The sequence below is a fragment of the Aphelocoma coerulescens genome (genome assembly GCF_041296385.1).
Source record: "Aphelocoma coerulescens isolate FSJ_1873_10779 chromosome W unlocalized genomic scaffold, UR_Acoe_1.0 ChrW_unloc_scaf_1, whole genome shotgun sequence".
NCBI classification, from domain to species: domain Eukaryota; kingdom Metazoa; phylum Chordata; class Aves; order Passeriformes; family Corvidae; genus Aphelocoma; species Aphelocoma coerulescens.
This window is the reverse complement of record NW_027184080.1, coordinates 10,072,869-10,091,052: the sequence shown is the minus strand read 5'-3', so window position 1 is coordinate 10,091,052 and position 18,184 is coordinate 10,072,869. Positions and strand designations below refer to the sequence as shown.

The window sequence follows — 18,184 nt, the reverse complement described above, 5'->3', positions numbered from 1 at the left end:
GCTCTGAGCCTGCTGACAGGTAAAAGCTCGATACTGAGAGGTGGAAGAAACAATGGGAGGAATTCCACTGATTGATGAAAGGAGTGAGAGGGATTTGTCTTTACAAACAAGCTGTGGGTTTGCTGATAGGTAAAGAGATACTGAGAGACAAAAGAAGCAATGGAAAGAACCATAAATTCCATAGGAAAAGAAAAAGGGAGGGGAGGGGGGTCTACATTAGAAGGGGGGCTGTATTAGGCGATTTGGGAAGTCTGTACCTCTCAAGTATTTCAGCCAATGGGGAAAGAGAGAGGGAAATGCAGCCGGGAAATTAGGATAAAAAGGAGGCTTCGTCCTCTAACGATTTGAGAGACCCCAGGGGAATGCCCCATGGCCTCTCCCTTTATTCAAATAAAGTTACAGGATTCCTCTGTCTCCTTTTTGGACATAAACCTCTGGTGTTTATGGATTAATTTTCCTGACACTCTGGTGGTCATTCCATAGTCTTCATCACTTCCTTTAATTGAACTTTCTTAATTGGTACATGCTCAGTCTCTGTTATCTTGTTTTCAAGCTACAGAACTGGTTCTTTCTGGTGTTATTTCCTTATCATCCTGGATGGCTTTCTTCATGACCTCGAAGATTGGCTGATGACTGGCTGCTGATTTTTTCTAAGCGATATATATCCTGTCTACTGTGATAGATACATATTATAATATTGGCTTTCTGCAAATGTTTTAATGAATGCTATATGTATAATGTTAAAGTAGCTTTGTTATTGTGATAGATACATATTATAATATTGGCTTTCTGCAAATGTTAAAATAGATGCTATATAATGTTAAAGTAGCTTTGTTATAAAGATGTAGTTTTGTAACAATAACTAATGCCTTTATGTCTCTCATTAACTAAACTTAGATATAATATTTAAATAGCTTATATAGTTATGCTTGTGGTAATTGAACTGTCTGCTTGGTTGGATAACATCCAATGAACGTGTGATGAAGACCCCTGCTACTGACATGCCAACTATCGGCAACTACCGTCTGCAGAAACCATGGACCAAAGCCCACTCTGGAGGTGATAATAAAAACTGACTAAAACCACAGCCAAGAAATGCACATGCTCTAAAAAGGCAGATCCAAGGAGGAGCCATGCTAAACAGTTCCTGGAAAATGTAAACTAGTTTGGGGGAAAGTTTGAATATGCACAATTGATTGTGAATATGCATTAGGCTGATGCACTAGGACAGGTATGTAAAGAGTGTCTCCGCAAAAACAGGTGTGCTCTTGGCTGAGTGCCAAAGCACCCAGTGCTGTGACTTTTGCTTTATTGTCTTTGTCCCCTATTGTCCTTTATTAAACTTTTAAATCCTAACAGGAGAGTGAACATCATTTTTCACACTGGGGAGGTTCCGAGCTCTCATTGGAGTGCCCCCTGCCAGCTGTAAGTCAGCTACTGCACCTTCTCCACTTTGCCGGAGCCACCAGCACCCCCTTCCAGTCATGGTCATAACTACACCCATGGGGAAACTGCTTAGCAGGTGGGAAACTTCTGTTTTTGTTTTGTTGTTTCTCCTGCCTTGTTACATATATATATTCTAGTAAAGGTCTGTTATTCCTTTTCCTGTATTTTTTGCCTGGAAGCCCCATAATTTTGTTTGATAGGTAAAGCTTTGTAAAAGGAAGGCCTGGTAAAATCATGGCTCTGGCCTGTTACTTAGCCTAAGTAGAAATGGACTGTGGGAGAATGACTCAGCTAGAATAGAGGAAGTGAGGCATGCTGCATGAATGCCTTGTGCCCGCACCATGGTGTATGGTGGTTGGTTAAATTTGATTTGTTGTGCCTTAAAACTATGTAAACTGACAACCAACTAATGGCATAAAAAGGCTGGGTTTTTTGCAAATAAGGTTCCTCCTTTGCACCTGCCTGGGGACTCCTCGCTGCTCCTTATCACTACGATTTTGAAGTTACAATAGTTTGGAGGGAGGGGTTGTCTTTCCGTTCCAGAAGGGTTCCTGCCTTCCTTGGGAGACATTTGTGTTTTAAACCAAGACAACAGGAAATTCAAAGAGATCCAGTAGAACAACTCAGATGAACCTGACTGCATGTAATTGGATACAGTATACTGGCAGGATGTCTCCCCTTCTCTCATGGCTGGGGCATTTGGAAGAGATAACATAGGCCAGGCTAATAGCCCAGCGAGGAGCCAAAGAGCTCAGCAGGAGGTCAGAGAGCTCAGCAGGAGGTCACCTCCAGACTCCTGAAAGTCTGAGACCAAGCCCCAAGTACACATCCCGGTATGAGAGCAGATGTGGAAAGAGATAAAGAAAAATAAACATCGGTGACCAAAAGACATGGTTCTTATGTCTATAAAAGCCCACACAAATTATCATAGAGCAGAAGTCTCTTACACACTCCTCTGGAACATGTGAGAAGATTTCTCCCCAAAGCTGGATGCAGTTTTGAGGTTACTTTTCCAGAAATTGAGGGAAAGGACTTCGATATGTACCCCATCAAGAACTGGATGGCAAGAAACATTGAATCCTAAGTTATACTATTTCTTAGCTAGTTGTAATTTTAATGGTACCTTTAACTCCACGTGTATAATAATAGTAATTGTCTTTTTGTTTTATCCCTGTGTAGTAATAGTCTGGTTTAAGTCTTATGTCTGTTTTTTCTATTAATAAATAATTCATTTTATAATAGATCGAATCAACCATTATTAAAGAACTTGCAAATAAGAGTGGATCCTTGGGGTGCTGGCCAACTCAATACAGCTACCGCTTGCTGCCAGAGGCCTGGGCAAAGGCAAGAGCTGATTTAAAACTTACATCATCCATTCATAACAAGTACTGGACAACATCTGAAATAAGAAAAGACAAGTGAGTTTATGCAATATGCACCTGGGAGGACAAAAGGAAACAGAAATATTAAGAATTGAATATACTACTTTGTCCTAATCTTTTGAAATTTAGACACCAATTCTGTGTTACTGAACTGATAAGTAGTCAATTCAACACTTGGCTGTCCCTTTGTATGTGCAAAGATGAATTTCCAAGCTGTCAGAGACTGAAATAGTTCACGCCTCAAACACTGATATAAAGTTTTGCTCAGTATAGCACAAACTGTATAAAGAAGTTACGACCACAGAAACCTCCTTGAAGAACTTTGGACTGTAAGTCAAACTGCTGATATGAGATAAAGAGAAACCCATTCTTCAGTCATCTCAGGCCCAGGGAGAAACAAACAAGGCTGAGGGAAAGGAATGCATCCACAAGAGAGCCAAACGAAACAGAGACACTTCCCTGTGGTCATAGGTTAGCAAGCATAGTCCCGGAAGGGATGTCCTTGCTAAGGGGTGCTTACAGTTTCCTCTGGGACCTGATAGCACCTATCAGCTGGCCAGTTTGAATATGGACAATTCTTTAAGCCACTTAAAGTTGTGACCGCCTCTGTGATCCACACTTAAGAATAGACAAACTCCCCCTCAAGCTCTCTCTCGTTTCCGGTGCTGGGACAGGTGGGCCAGGCCCCGTGCAGGGACCAGCAGGCCCTGCCAGGCCCTGCTTGGGCCAGGCTGGGCCTGGCCACAGCCATCCTGGAGTCGATGGACCTGTTCCATCCGTGGAACCCCTCCCCACTGCCTTGCCGTGGGCAGCCAGAGCTGCTTGGCTCTCCCCCCTCTCCACTTCGATAAGAAAAATTCAACATTCCAGCTGCAAAGCTGCAAGGCCGAGGTGAGATTAACCCTTTTATTGCTGTGAAGAGCTGAAAATCTGATGGAAGAGAGAGAGGAGATGCTTAAAGCTGAAATTCTGTTGTGAAGCTATGATATATCAGAGTATCCCATTGTAATTTCATGAAGATATGGGGGGGGTGGAGTGTTCAACTCGTAAGCAATAGGCAGATGCTGATGCAGCTGTAATTTCATGAGAAGTTTGGACAGGGAGAGATGAACCAGATGAGGACTTTTGCTCCAAACGGGAAAGGAGAAAACCTCAGTTCCTAGAGATGGTCCTAACAATGAAGATGAGGAAGACCCTTTGCTCCCAGGGAAGGAGAAGGGCCTCTGTTTTTTGTTTCTGAACAGCTCAACCTTAAAATTGTACCCCAAAAAACTTCAAGAGTGGACCCTCGAAAGCAGTTGCGGGAAAAGCTGCAAGTTAGGGGAAGGGACTCACATCACGAGCAGAGAGACTCCTCTTCCTAAATGGACTGAACAATATTTGGAAGTGGGTGGCTGTCTCTTTGTGATACTGTTTTCATAGCATGAGCAAGAAGAGACTTCTCTTTCTAAATGGACTGAACAAGGTTATTATGGAAGTGGCAAACAGACTGAACATCTTAAGGGTTGTCTTTTTACATTGTCAGTGGGAGAAGGGAGGAAGGTGGGGGGAGGAGGAGAGTTCTGAAGGTGGTATAATTTTTTTTTTTCCTTCTTTTAGGTCTGTTAATAAACTTCTTTATATTCTTTCAAGTTTGGTGCCTGCTTTGCACTTCTCCTAATTCTTATCTCACAGAAGATAAACAGTAATGAGTATTTTAGACCAAACCACTACACTAAATTGGTGTTTCTGCCCGGTTACAAACCCAACCCACGACACCTGTCTGGGTTTAGGGTGGGGGAGACCACAGCCCACAGAAGCCAGGTTTACACAGCCTCCCCCCAAAATGAGGCAGGGGGGAGGAGGTTTTGGGTACATGGCATAACGTCTGGTTAGAGGCAGTGAACACCCATCCTCCCTTACACAAACCGGCCCAGCTGTGGAACCCCCAACCCTGGGAAGGCCACATCCATGGGACATTCATGTGAAGGGCAGCTGAGGGGGTGTCATAATACATCAAAGACCCCCTGAAGTGCCTCCCCCCACTATTTTCTCTTTCTTTCTCTCTCTCTCTCTCTCATATTTATTATCAAATAAAACCCATACTATTGACATTGGCATATGGTCTTGTTTGCACCTTAATTCAGACAGAGGCATTTCTAATAACTTTAATAACCGAATCATGACACAAGCTCAGCACCAGTAACTGAATGTAGCTTAGAAGACTAGACCAAATCAAAACAATATCTATGAATGTAGCAGTTTTCTTGGTGATCTTTTCTTCTTGTTTCACATAACACTACCATAAAACAACTGACAAAGAGTATTAAAAAGAATAGATTGACATTTCTTTGCTTGAATACTTTCTGGTGTTGAACATTTTTGCTCAGGTTTCTTTATCTGTTTAAAGGCTTTATGATCTGGCATGTTTACATACTGAGCAATATCCTACTCCACATGCAGACATACAGAAATGAATGGAATTCCGACAAATTGTCATGGAATGAGTGGGAGCTTCAGACAAGCTGTCTCGGTTTGAGACAAGTTTAGGGGGAAATGCTCTGGAAGGAATGTCTTCTCCCCAGAAGACAGGTTTCAGCACTCCCTCCCCCACCGATACAAAAGGAATTTCTCGGATGAAAGTGAAAAAAAAAACTATTTATTTAACAAGCAGAGTGCTGGCAAGGCACAGGAAACAAATGAGTAATGTTAGATAATAAACCCCCTTGATGCGGAGAAAGCTGGTGGTTTTAGAGTTTTGTCTGTAGCTGGCTCGGCCCCTCCTGAGGCCCAAGGCTGGGATGCGGTGTCCCCGCAGCCTCCCTGCCAGTCCACAGGGTCCGATGATCTGGTTCTCGGATCACAGCTAAGCCGAACAGTTCCAGAAGAAGAAGAAGTTCTGGAGGATTTTGGTATGCAGTCCTGGGAAAATTTCTTGCCTCAGCTGACAGGCTGGCTAAAAGCAGGAAGGTGCTGTCTCGGCTCTGCAGCGGTGAGAATGCGGAGGAGTGTGTGTGAGTCCTTGAACACAAACTGCGCTGAAGAATTTGCCTGGCTTCTCTCCCCCCTCTCCTGGACCCCGCTTAAAGCTATGGGACCCATTTCTGGGCATAAAGCAGATGATAGGGAAATAAAGTATTTTCATAAAATCACCCCAAAACACAAGCCCTACCTTAGCCTCAGAATTTTGGCAACAGATTAAATTTAAGAAATCACTCTGGCATGCAAGTTCTAAGGACGGCAGATCAGGTCTATTTATAAAATGAGCTATTTGTTGAAATGACAGGAGATAACAGACAAAAGGTCTTAATCAGAGTTACTATACAGTATAAAACTAAAAGAACTACTAGTAGATTACATAAAACAGTGCACAATGTCAAGATACCTATATTAAAGCTAGCAAAAGAAATAGTATTGATTAAGAGTCAAATGTAACTTACCACCGAAATGACAATAGTGTACACAGAGTCCTTTCACTCAACCTCCAGAGGAGTAACCACAGCAGGTGGCCCGGCTTTGGGGAGAAACCACACATTTCCAGGGAATGTGCAGAAGATTTCCTGCTTTGTGAAAGTTGGTGTAGCTTTTATAAATTGTAAAGTGAGGTGTCTGCCAGTCAGAAATCCAGCTTATCTCACTTCCACAGCAAGATGTTTATTGTCAGCTGGGGGTGTGTTTTGGGTCTGACTGAGATAGAGTTCATTTTTCCTTAGCAGCCCTCACATTGCTGTGCTTTGCACTGGTAGCTGGAAGGGTGTTGATAACAGACCAGTGTTTTGGCTACTGCTGAGCAGTGCTGTCCCTCTAATATTCCTTCCCCTATCAAGGGGCTTGGAGTGGGAAAGATCCTGGGAGGGGACACAACCAGGCCAGCTGACCCAAATTAGCCAAAGGGATATTCCATACCATATGACGTCAGCTCAAATATAAAAGCTAGGGGTGAGAGGAGAAACAGGGAGCATTTGTTCTTCTACAATGTTTGCCCTCCAGAGCAACCATTACATGTGCTGTAGCCCTGCTTCCCAGGAAGTGTCTGAACATCACTCACTGATGGGAAGTAGAGATTAATTTTTTTCCCTTTGCTTATGCGCGAGCAAACTTGTGCTTGTTTTTTTCCTTTGCTTTAGTAAACTGCCTTATCTCAACCTCCAAGTTTTTTTCCATCTTTTCTCTCCCCTGTCCCACTGGGGAGTGATAGAGTGACTTAGTAGGCACCTGACACCCAGCCAAGGTCAAACCACTCCAGGGTGTTAATCCTATGGCACCAAAATAACTCACTACAAGACAGCTTGTCCTGTTTGAGTTATTTTGATGCCGTGAGAGGCCTCCTAGAAATAGAGACTAGACATGAGTAAGGGAATAAAAGAGGTATTTATTTGAAAGGCCTTCAAAGGTGCACCCTGTGGAGCCTAAAGCTATTCTCAAAATGGACCCCAAGATGGACCCCAGGTCACCAGTTCTTCACTCTTTTATAGGTTTGGTTCATTTGCATAGCAGGGTTAATTCTCCAATTAAAGCTTCAGTTCTCCCCACAGCTTACCCCTCCCCAATGGCTATTTGGTTTATACTTTTGGCCTAGGACAGTCTTGGTGTCCTTGGAAAGCAGGGCCAGAGAGGCTTTGTTATGTCTACCTAGCATGAGAGAGCAGAAATTAACAGGCTACAAGAAACTTCAGTCACACACCAAGCAGTACAGAATTTGAAAAATATAAAGGTTAAAACCTAAGGCATCATTTCCACCAGTTAACAAGCAATAGAGAAGCTCTTGTGGGGGGCAAGATGCCCTACTACAGAAGTGGCTACTCTGTAGGTAAGGAATTCATGGTGTGATTCCAAAAGAAGGTAATAACAAGCAGTGAGAATCAACTAGCCTTTGCAAGACTATATATTTTACTTTGTGTCTCTTCTGCTTTCTTTTATGTTTAAATTCCAGGGACAGTCTATTACCGCAGGCCTGGTTCCTACGGTATAGCACCGTGTCCCGCAGCCATAGGGAGGAGGAGAAGATCTAGCAGGCAGGAGTTGTGCAGCAAGATTGATTTATTTAATTATTTTACAAACTCTTTTATAGACTTTTTTCTTCATAGCCTAATTGGACAAAGGGCCAGCCACCCCTTGGGGGTGATTGGCTAAAATCCTAAAACATCCATTGTCAAAATATTTTTCTACTATACCATAAACAAGACTTTTCAAGGTTGCAGGTGTCTGGGTTGTTTACATTCCCTGCTACCTCTTCTGTGAGAGAGAAAAGTCTCTCACGGACTTAGAAAATAACAAGAAAATCCTCGCTAGCAGCATTTTTGTACCTACAATTCCCCCTTTTTGTTTTATAAGATAACAACTCTACTATTAATGCCAAATAGAAATTTACATCAGTTATTAATTCTAAATATGTCCTTAAGGCTTTAACTATCTGACTCCATAACAAGAAATTTAAAGTTCAGTCTCTGCTTGTAGAAGGACCATCCCAGTCTCTGCTTGTAGAAGGACCATCTGCCTGATGGTTGACATCCTGGTCATCATCAGAAGAGTCATTAGGCTGATGATCTACATTCTGGTCGCCATTTGGATGATTGGCGTTCTGGTCATCATTCAGAGGTTGCCTGTTCTGCCTCTGGTGCCGTAGGGCAGGGCGAACGCATTTTGAAGGTAGCCACCGTATCCCAGTATCTGTGGAAACGCAAGCATACCCACGACCCCAAACGATAAGCTCATGAGGGCCTTCCCACTGGTTAGTGAGTAAATTCCGCACCCAGACTTTTGCCCGGGGCAGTTGTCTGTTGCCTGCAGACTGCAATGAGAAAAAATGATTCAGAATAACAGGATTATTTGAATTTTGTGGTACTGAAAGGTGATTAATTGTATACAAAGCTTTTGCTAGTCGGCTCTGTGGGGTTTCTCCATGTATTCCCCTTTTCTGTTTGTCCAAAACACGCTTCAAGGTACCATGAGCGCGTTTAACAATGGCTTGGCCAGTAGGAGAATGTGGGATACCAAAGGTATGGTTTACACCCCACAGGTGTAAAAACTGCTGCGTCTTCTCCGAGGCGTAGGCAGGACCATTATCAGTTTTCACAGAAGCTGGCACGCCCAGGACTGAGAAAGCCAATTTTCAATGGGCAATGACATCACGGCCCTTCTCTCCAGTGTGAGCAGTAGCCCACATAGCCGAGGAGAAAGTGTCAATAGACACGTGCACATATTTCAGCCGACTAAATTCTGGGACGTGAGTTACATCCGTTTGCCAAATCTGCAAGGCTTTTAGCCCTCTGGGGTTTACCCCGCTGGCAAAGGCGCAGCGAGTCCATGACAGTCAGCACAAGCGCTGACAATGTCGCGCGCCTTGGTTGGCGTTAAATGAAACTGCTTCTGCAGGGTATGTGCATTTTGATGGAAGAAACCGTGCGATGCCTTGGCTTGTGCAATTTTGTCAGGCTGAGGCCCTACCCATGCAGGGTTTGCCAGCATGTCAGCCCTGGCATTGCCTTCTGTTAGAAAACCTGGTAAATTGGTGTGGCTTCGAATGTGCAGAAAGTAATACGGATGCACTCGAGCCTGAATTGCAGACCACAAGGTTTGCAACAGCGAAAACAGAGCCGCATTATTCACCTCCTTCAGAAGGGAACAATCTAAGCGTTGGGTGATATCTGCTACATAAGCAGAGCCAGTAACCAAATTCAAAGGTTCTTGTGAGAATCGCTGAAAAGCCATGGTAACAGCCCTTAATTCAACTAACTGAGCAGAGTCTGACTCAGATTGGTGTGTTAATGAACCACCTCAAAGGCAGTGTAGGATACTGTGCGCCCTTACACACAGTGACTCCTGCTAAAAATTTGTCCTAATCCGTACGCCCCAAGCTGCCAACGCATCCCGTCCCCAAAGGTTATGGGAAGTGGTAGCAACATAAGGCCTAATCGTAGCTGTGTGTCCCTCTGAATCCTTCACCACCACAGGCCGTTCACTTAAATAGCTCTGTGTGGTTCCTCCTAATCCTGCGATGGCCGATCCCACCGGGGCTAAAGGCCATGAGGGAGGCCACGCAGAGAAGGAGATGATAGTTACATCAGCACCCGTATCAATCAAACCTCGAAGCTGAATCCGGGGTGGTTGGGCGCTTGGCAGGACCAGGGTACATGTCATCTGTGGCCTTTGGTCAGAGATGTCTGCAGTCCAGAAGGCCTGCGGAAGTCCCGTAGATCCACTGCCGTTATTTTCCTGAATTTGTTCTACCCTGGGGACACAAGACTTAAAAGGCACTAATTTAGCAAGGCAGGTCTTTTCAGGAATAGTTACAGGGGGTTTTTGCGTGGAGACCATAGCGCAAATCTGGCCTTTAAAGTCAGAATCATTAACTCCTGAGTGCACTAAGATTCCTTGATGGGCAACATCAGGTTTTTCCACCAGCATCGCACTGGATCCCTGGGCTAAGGGTCCATATGCATCCAAGGGAACCTTATAAATACCGCTAGAGTCTAAGACGACTGCGGCTGCGGTGTGGACATCAAACCCGTCTGATCCGTGGGGACCGTCTGATCCCTGGGTGCTGTCTCTAGGGTGGCTGGGTAGGCCTGTGCCTGTACCTGTGCCACTCTCTGGGGGAGTGACTGCATCGGAGAGCAATTCCCCCTCCTTGCACTCCGGTGGAAGTTTCCCGACAAAGGCCGACCATCGGCATGAGTCCGGGATCTACAGTAGCCCGTACAATGGCCTGGTCTGCCACACCTCTTGCACTGGGGGATCGGTGTGTTCTCTTTTTGGCTCGGCTTAGGCCGCTTCCGTTTCTTCAGCTGTTTTGGTGGCTTTGGTTCACGACCAGAAGATGTGTGAACAGGCTGCAGGAACGCAGCCAAGGCAGACCTTTTCTGGTTTCCAGATCCCACCTTAGCACAGGCCTCGACCATGTCTGTTACCTCAGGGTCCCCTGGTAAGGTATCTATGATTTTTCTGCACTCCTCGTTTGCATTATCTCTCACTAACTGCTTTAACAACATCTGTCTTAACCCGTCATCCTCAACCTGCTTCTCAAGAGAAGCAGCGACTTTCTCTACAAAGGAGAGGAATGACTCTGATTTGCCTTGAACTATTTCAGTATATCGCTTTCTGGGCGCAGACAACTCTATGGTTTTCAACAGGGCAGCCATGCTGACCTGTTGAGCTTGCTGCAGGATGCTAGAGGACAAGTTACCCTGTAGGCTGGGATCAGAGAAGGGACCAGTCCCCATCAAAGCATCCACTCCTGCTGTCTGTCTAGGATTAGCAGCAGGGAGCTGCATATTTGCTAATGCAGTCTTGCCGGCCAGCTTTCTCCAGGTTTTCTCAAAAACTGTAAATGGTACAGGTTGAAATAGAATTTGACCTAAGTGTCTGATATCAAATGGAGAAAGCAAATCTGTATTTATTACCCTTATTATCTGCATAACCTCGGCAGAACTTAGCCCATATTGTGCCACCTTGGACTGGAGGTCCTGGGCAACTTTCCAGGCAATTACCTCATGCTTGTCATGCTCTCCTGAATCTGGGAGAGCCTTATACACCGGGAAAGCTTGGATCTCCCCTTTAGGGGAAGCACTACCATCCTGAACTTCTGGCACCGCCTGTGGATGGAGTGTAACAGCTCCCCCGTTACCCCCAGAATCCTCAGATCTATATGGCATTCCAAGGACTTCTAATGACCTCCAGTCACCCTCCTCCAATGCTCGCATCTTAAGGGACTCTAAGAAGCGATTATAATGCGTCGGACGCACTGTTACCGTGCAGTCCTGAGAGGTCCAGGGGCGAGACCGGCGCAGCCTTTTCCTTCGCCGCGCGGCTACAGCCGCCTGACGACCTGGGGCCAGCACCTCATCTGCCTCACTGCCTGACGAGGAATCATCAGGCAAAGGCAACTTTGGGGTGCTGGGAGTGAACAGAAATTTACGTGGAGGGGCACTTTGGCTAAGTTCGCTAGAGGCAGAACAGACAGGACAGACTGCAGCTGGCTGCACGTCAGTTTTAACAGCAGTTTCTATACGGGAGGCCGTCTCGGCCAGCCCCGACCGAACTGGTACTGGAACTGCTGCCGCTGTCTCTGAGGCTACAGCTGCTCTCGGCGCCGCCGCCTCTGGCACAGCAGCTGGGTTCGGCGCGGTCGCCGCTGCCGCTGCTGTTTCGCGCTCCCCAGCCGCGCCCGGCGCTGCCGCCGCCGGCCCGTTCTCGGGGGTCGCTCTGGGCGCTTCCCCCTCTGCCCGCCGCTCCGCAGCCGCCGTCTCTGGCCGCGTCTCCGCAGCCGCTGCCGGGTTTTCCCGCGGCTGCGCCGCTTCTGGGTTCGCCGCCGGCCGCGCCGTTTCTCGGCTCGGAGCCGCGTCTCCCGCAGATGGCGGGGGGGGCGCGGGCGGCGCGGGCGGCGCTGGTTCGGGCATTCGCCGATCTAGCAGGGTGAGGAGTTCCTCCATCCTTCGGGATAAGTTTGGCAGCTCCATCAGAAAAGGCAAATGCTGCATTAAAAGGTCGATGGCTCGGTCCTGCGACTGCGCAGAACAGTCCAGCGCCAGGGAGGGCAGCGGACCACACCCAGGGAGTCTAGGTGCAGGCACGCCCGGCGCTACGCCGGCTAAGAAGTTAGATCCAGGTCCATACGGAACCGAGCTAGGAGCCTCTCTGGGCATCCAAGTGGCTAAGCCGCTGATCTGGGGCACTGGATAAGCCGTGGCCGCTGCCCAGCCGACCGGCAAGGCAGGCTGTGTGCCCTCCCGCTGCTCTGACCCTCCCGCCTCTGGCGGCGCGGGGTTCCTGGGGGCTGCGGAGTCCTGCGATTGTGCAGGGTGAGCCGTCGCAGGCTCTGCCTGTGGAGCCGGGGGGGTTTTTCTGAATCCATTATCATTTTCCCCGGAAACCCAGTCAACGGGGCCCCCCTCGGACATTCCTCCGTCACTCATCACCGAGATAGGCGAGCCAGCCCTCCTGTTACAGTCAAGGTCTGTCAGCAGGAAAAATAATGAACGCCAGGTTTTGTATAATTCTAACGCTGCTGAGTCCCCAGTCGGGAGCTCCTGTCGGACAGCACATCCGAGTTCCTGCCATAAGGCAAAGTTCAGGGCACTATCTCTGTCCATGGAAATCCCTTTTAAAGTAGCCCAGTCTAATAATTCCCGAACTGAGTTTTCAGGAATGGAGGTGCGCAATATGCTAAACACACCTTTCCAGACCAGCATGGCAGCTTCGGTTTGTGAGCCGCTGTTTGCCATTTCTCAGTTCTGTCGGACCTCCCGGTCCCGGGGGCAAAGGGGAGCAGAGTACCTCTAGAGGAATTCGGCTTGGCTCGCAGCAGCAGGACACGTCAGAGAGTGCAGATCACGTCGGGCAGCACCAAATATTACCGCAGGCCTGGTTCCTACGGTATAGCACCGTGTCCCGCAGCCATAGGGACGAGGAGGAGGAGAAGATCCAGCAGGCAGGAGTTGTGCAGCAAGATTGATTTATTTAATTATTTTACAAACTCTTTTATAGACTTTTTTCTTCATAGCCTAATTGGACAAAGGGCCAGCCACCCCTTGGGGGTGATTGGCTAAAATCCTAAAACATCCATTGTCAAAATATTTTTCTACTATACCATAAACAAGACTTTCCAAGGTTGCAGGTGGCTTGGTTGTTTACATTCCCTGCTACCTCTTCTGTGAGAGAGAAAAGTCTCTCACGGACTTAGAAAATAACAAGAAAATCCTCGCTAGCAGCATTTTTGTAACTACAACAGTCCATTGTAGGTAATCACCTTGTCTTCAATGCAATAATGAAAAATACATTTCATAGTAGGTAAAGCTCCTCATATACTTGTCTCCCTTGACTTCTCCAACACTATGACTAACCAATAAACCCCTACAACAGAAGAAGATTCAGAGGAGCTGGGCAAGGGGATGTGCCCATGAAACTCAGAGAATAATGTGGGGTGTAACTGACCACAGCTGTTGCAAAGAAGTTGACTTTATCTCAATACAGAAGGGACTGGAGGATTGTAACGATATGGAACAGAGAGGAGTCCCCAGGCAGGTGCAAAGGAGGAACCTTATTTACAAAAAACCCAGCCTTTTTATGCCATTAGTCAGTTGTCAGTTTACATAGTTTTAAGGCACAACAAACCCAATTTAACCAACCACCATACACCACGGTGCGGGCACGAGGCATTCACGCAGCAAGCCTCACTTCCTCTATTCTAGCTGAGTCATTCTCCCACAGTCCATTTCTACTTAGGCTAAGTAACAGGCCAGAGCCATGATTTTACCAGGCCTTCCCTTTACAAAGCTTTATCTATTGGTCACACTTCCCCCTTCTTTGTTTTTTAAGTGTTGCACAGCTAAAACTGTCTGTGCCGGTATGGCCATTATCTTATTAAGACTATTATTGATCATTTGTTGCACACAAGATAAAATACATGGGATACATATCATAATCATTAAGAACACACCAAGGATAACTATGCCATACATTGCTAAGCATTTAAACCATGACCCAAAGCCGAAGCCGAGGTTGTTGAGCCATGAAGACACCCCCCACCAATCACCCTCATTATGTTGCTGTAACTGTTTAATGAGCTGCTTCAGATTACTGATACTCTTATGAATAGACTCTGAATGATCACTTATGTTCATGCAGCACATGCCGTCAAAATCTTCTCATCCATGGCCTTGAGCCAACAGCAAGAAGTCAATGGCCACCCTGTTTTGCAGTGTTGCATGTTGCACCAATTTAACGTCCATTAGCATAGCTGAAAGAGCAGCACTAGTGGCATTAGCTTCCTTTGCAAGCCAGCAGCCAAGCTTGCTTAAAGAAGCCAAAGCGTGAGCAGTACCAATTGCTGGTACTAAACTGGCAGAGATGCGCTCTGCAGTGTTCCAGAAAGTTACTGTCGGATCGCACTTCTTGTTAAGAACCTGTGTGCTGCACCTAAGGCGATGCTGTGCTGCAACAATTAGAGCAGCCAATTTGGATGAAACAAGGTTAGTTGGTCAATGGTGCAAGGCCCGCCAACAGCTTTGCCTGGTATACCTTTCCAGATGCACTCCCCACATATTAAGAACAAGTCCAAGGGGAGAGCAACAGCGCTGATGCCGGATGTCAGTTGACTTTCCAAGGTCCGATTACACCACAAGGAAGCATTGCTGAAAATATCTTTAGGGGAGACATCAAAGTTAACACTGTTCATATAAACACCAAATATACCATCAATGTAAAAGCATAGCAAAGAGCACAAAGTCCCTAGGGTAACTAGTTCTTGTGGCTGTGAGGGCAAAGCTGGAAAGTCATGCATCCTTCTCAGATCTTTATACCATGTCTCATCCTGTCCTGCGGTCTTCTGCCAAGGCTCCTGGCACCACCACATAGGCTGCAATATACCTGGGGCCGTGCAGTTTTGCTGCATGCTTTCATTATACAGCTTACCAAAGCGTTTCCTGTCAATGGGTACCCCTACCAAGCACATGTGAAAAGGATCATTAGGAGTTGTCATAGAGATGCACATAGTATCAGTGTGCGTAGCATCTGCAAGGGTGTAGTGTTTTGGTCCAAAATACTCATTACTGTTTATCTTCTGTGAGATAAGAATTAGGAGGAATGCAAAGCAGGCACCAAACTTGAAAGAATATAAAGAAATTTATTAACAGACCTAAAAGAAGAAAAAAAAATTATACCACACCTTCAGAACTCTTCTCCTCCCCCCACCTTCCTCCCTTCTCCCACTGACAATGTAAAAGACAACCCTTGAGATGTTCAGTCTGTTTACCACTTCCATAATAACTTTGTTCAGTCCATTTAGGAAGAGGAGGAGTCTCTCTGCTCGCATGTGAATCCCTTCCCCCAACTTGCAGCTTTTCCCACAACTGCTTTCGAGGGTCCACTCTTGAAGGTTTTTGGGGTACAATTTTAAGGTTGAGCCTTTCAGAAACACAAGTTCTCTTCACCCATCTCTGGGAGCATTTCATCTCTAAGAACAGAGGCCCTTCTCCTTCCCTAGGAGCAAAGGGTCCTCCTCATCTTCATCTTTAGCACTATCTTTGGGGGCATCTCTAGGAACTGAGGTTTTCTCCTTTCCCGTTTGGAGCAAAAGTCCTCATCTAGTCCATCTCTCCCTATCCAAACTTCTCATTAAATTACAGCTGCGTTAGCATCTGCCTATCCTAGTGCAGGTGATTTGCTAACAAGCATGAGTTGAACACTCCACCCCCCATATCTTCATGAAATTACAACGGGATACTCTGATATATCATAGCTTCACAACAGACTTTCAGCTTTAAGCATCTCCTTTTTCTCTTCCCTCAGGTTTTCAGCTCTTCACAGCAATAAAAGGGTTAATCTCAGCCAGGCCTTGCAGCTGGAATGTGGCTTATCGCTGTGGGTCACATGACCTCTGCCGGACATGGGTGCAGCTTTAGCTGAAATCTTGGCCTTGGCTGCAGTGGAGGGGGGGGAAAGCCGAGCTGCTCTGGCTGCCCACAGCCCTGCTGGGGGGGTTCCACGGGTGGAACAGGGCCCATTGGCTCCAGGATGGCCGTGGCCCGGCCCGGCTTGGCCTGAGCAGGGCCTGGGCCAGGCCTGCTGGCCCCTCGTACGGGGCCCGCAGCCACCTGTCCCAGCACCGGAAACGAGAGAGAGAGCTGGGGGGGGTTGTCTATTCTTAAGTGTGTATCACAGAGGTGGTCACAATTTTAAGTGGCTTAAAGAATTGTCCATATTCAAACTGGCCAGCTGATAGGTTCTGTCAGGTCATGGGGGGAAGCTGTAAGCACTCCTTTGCGAGAACATCACTTCCGAGACTATGCTAGCTAACCCATGACAAAGGGTGATCCATATGTTTGTGCTGTCCAGTGTAGGGGGTGTGACACTCACAGTGCCTTTGCCGATCAGGATGATGCAACAAATGGTTGCACACACCGCGAAGGAACCCATTTCACGTGGTGACCTGTGGAGACACAAGCATAACCCCTTCCCCACGTTAACAAGTCGTCTAAAGGTCCTGCCCACTGCCCTGTTACTGGGTCCTTTCCCATCACCAGAGGCCTGGGAAGAGCCTTTGTATCAAAAGAATATTGCCTTTTGCATGCTGTTTGGCCAGCTTCATCTCGATTCAGGAAATTGAGACCATACAGGGCTTTTGCTAACCTATCATGTGGGCACTCCAACTCCCCCTTCTTTTATTTCTGAAGCAGTTTTCAGTGTTCTGTGGGCACGTTCAACAATCGCCTGACCAGTGGGAGAGCGAGGGATACCCGTGCTGTGGGAGATACCCTATTACTGTAAGAACTGGCAAGTCCGCTCAGAAGCATAAGCAGGGCCACTGTCAGTCTTTATAGTGTCTGGGAGGCCCAAAATAGCAAAGCATGTGAGCCAGTGTCAAGTTACATCATGAGCCTTTTCTCCTGTGTGGGCAGTTGCCATCAAAAAACGTAAGGAAATGTCAACAGTTACCTGAACATACTTTAAATGACCAAATTGTGGAACATGAGTAACATCAGTTTGCCAGACAAAATTAGCAGTTAGGCCTCGAGGATAGACACCTTCTGCTAAAGGAGCAGGAGCAATTCCATGGCAAGAGGGGCAGGAAAGCAGAATGTCTTGAGCTTGCAAGGCAGTCAATTGGAATTGCTTTCGTAATGAGCGTGCATTCTGATGAAAGAAGTAATGAGACAGCTTAGCCTGAGCAAAATTTATGTGGCACAACATTTGGCATGACAGTAAGATCAGCACAAGTATTACCTTCCATGATAGGTCCAGGTAAATCTGTATGAGAAGGGACATGAAGCACATAAAAGTCATGCTGCCGGTTGTTAATCAAAAGTCACAGTGTACGCAGCTCTGCAAATAAGATTGGATTATCAACATAGCGCAAGTATGAAGATTCCAAACGAACAACTACATTAGCAGCATATGCAGAATCAGTTACAATGTTGAGCAGTTCCTGTGAAAACAACTGAAAAGCATAGCGGATAGCAGCTAACTCTAGGAGTTGCACTGAAGCATTGTGCACTGTCAGAACCCTTTTATGCTGTTGGGCAGAGTCACCCTCACACCATACTACTGCAGCTTTGCTGGTTTTTGTCAGAGACTGAAATATTATAATTTATGACTTAAACATTTTCTTGAAGGACTTTTAAAACTGTATTACTGTAGTGATTTGGTCCAAAATACTCATTACTGTTTACCTTCTGTGAGATAAGACTTAGGAGAAAAGTAAAGCAGTCACAAAACTTGAAAGAATATAAAGAAGTTTATTAATAGACCTAAAATAGGGAAAAAGAAAAGAAAAAAAATTATACCACACCTTCAGAACACTTCTCCTCCCCCCACCTTTCCTCCTTCTCCCACTGACAATCGCAAAACTGTCCAGTGATACCTTTTCATTGGCTCTGCAT

General features: G+C 46.4%; 1 protein-coding gene and 1 long non-coding RNA gene across 2 annotated transcripts in view; one reads left to right on the top strand and one right to left on the bottom strand.

Annotated features, from left to right (window-relative positions):
• LOC138102699 (creatine kinase S-type, mitochondrial) overlaps positions 1 to 4,310 on the top strand; it is a 125,520-nt gene extending 121,210 nt beyond the window's left edge. Inside the window, exons 11-12 of the transcript XR_011147481.1 lie at positions 1,360 to 1,522; positions 2,689 to 4,310. The gene's annotated coding sequence lies outside the window, so the exon portion shown is untranslated. The remainder of the gene's footprint in view (positions 1 to 1,359; positions 1,523 to 2,688) is intronic.
• An 11,139-nt stretch (positions 4,311 to 15,449) lies between these two features.
• Positions 15,450 to 17,963, bottom strand: LOC138102730 (uncharacterized). The gene is made up of 3 exons (XR_011147497.1): positions 17,529 to 17,963; positions 17,241 to 17,438; positions 15,450 to 16,734 (listed from the first exon to the last, which is right to left on the bottom strand). It is a non-coding gene; the product is annotated as an uncharacterized lncRNA (long non-coding RNA).
• Positions 17,964 to 18,184: the final 221 nt, after the last annotated feature.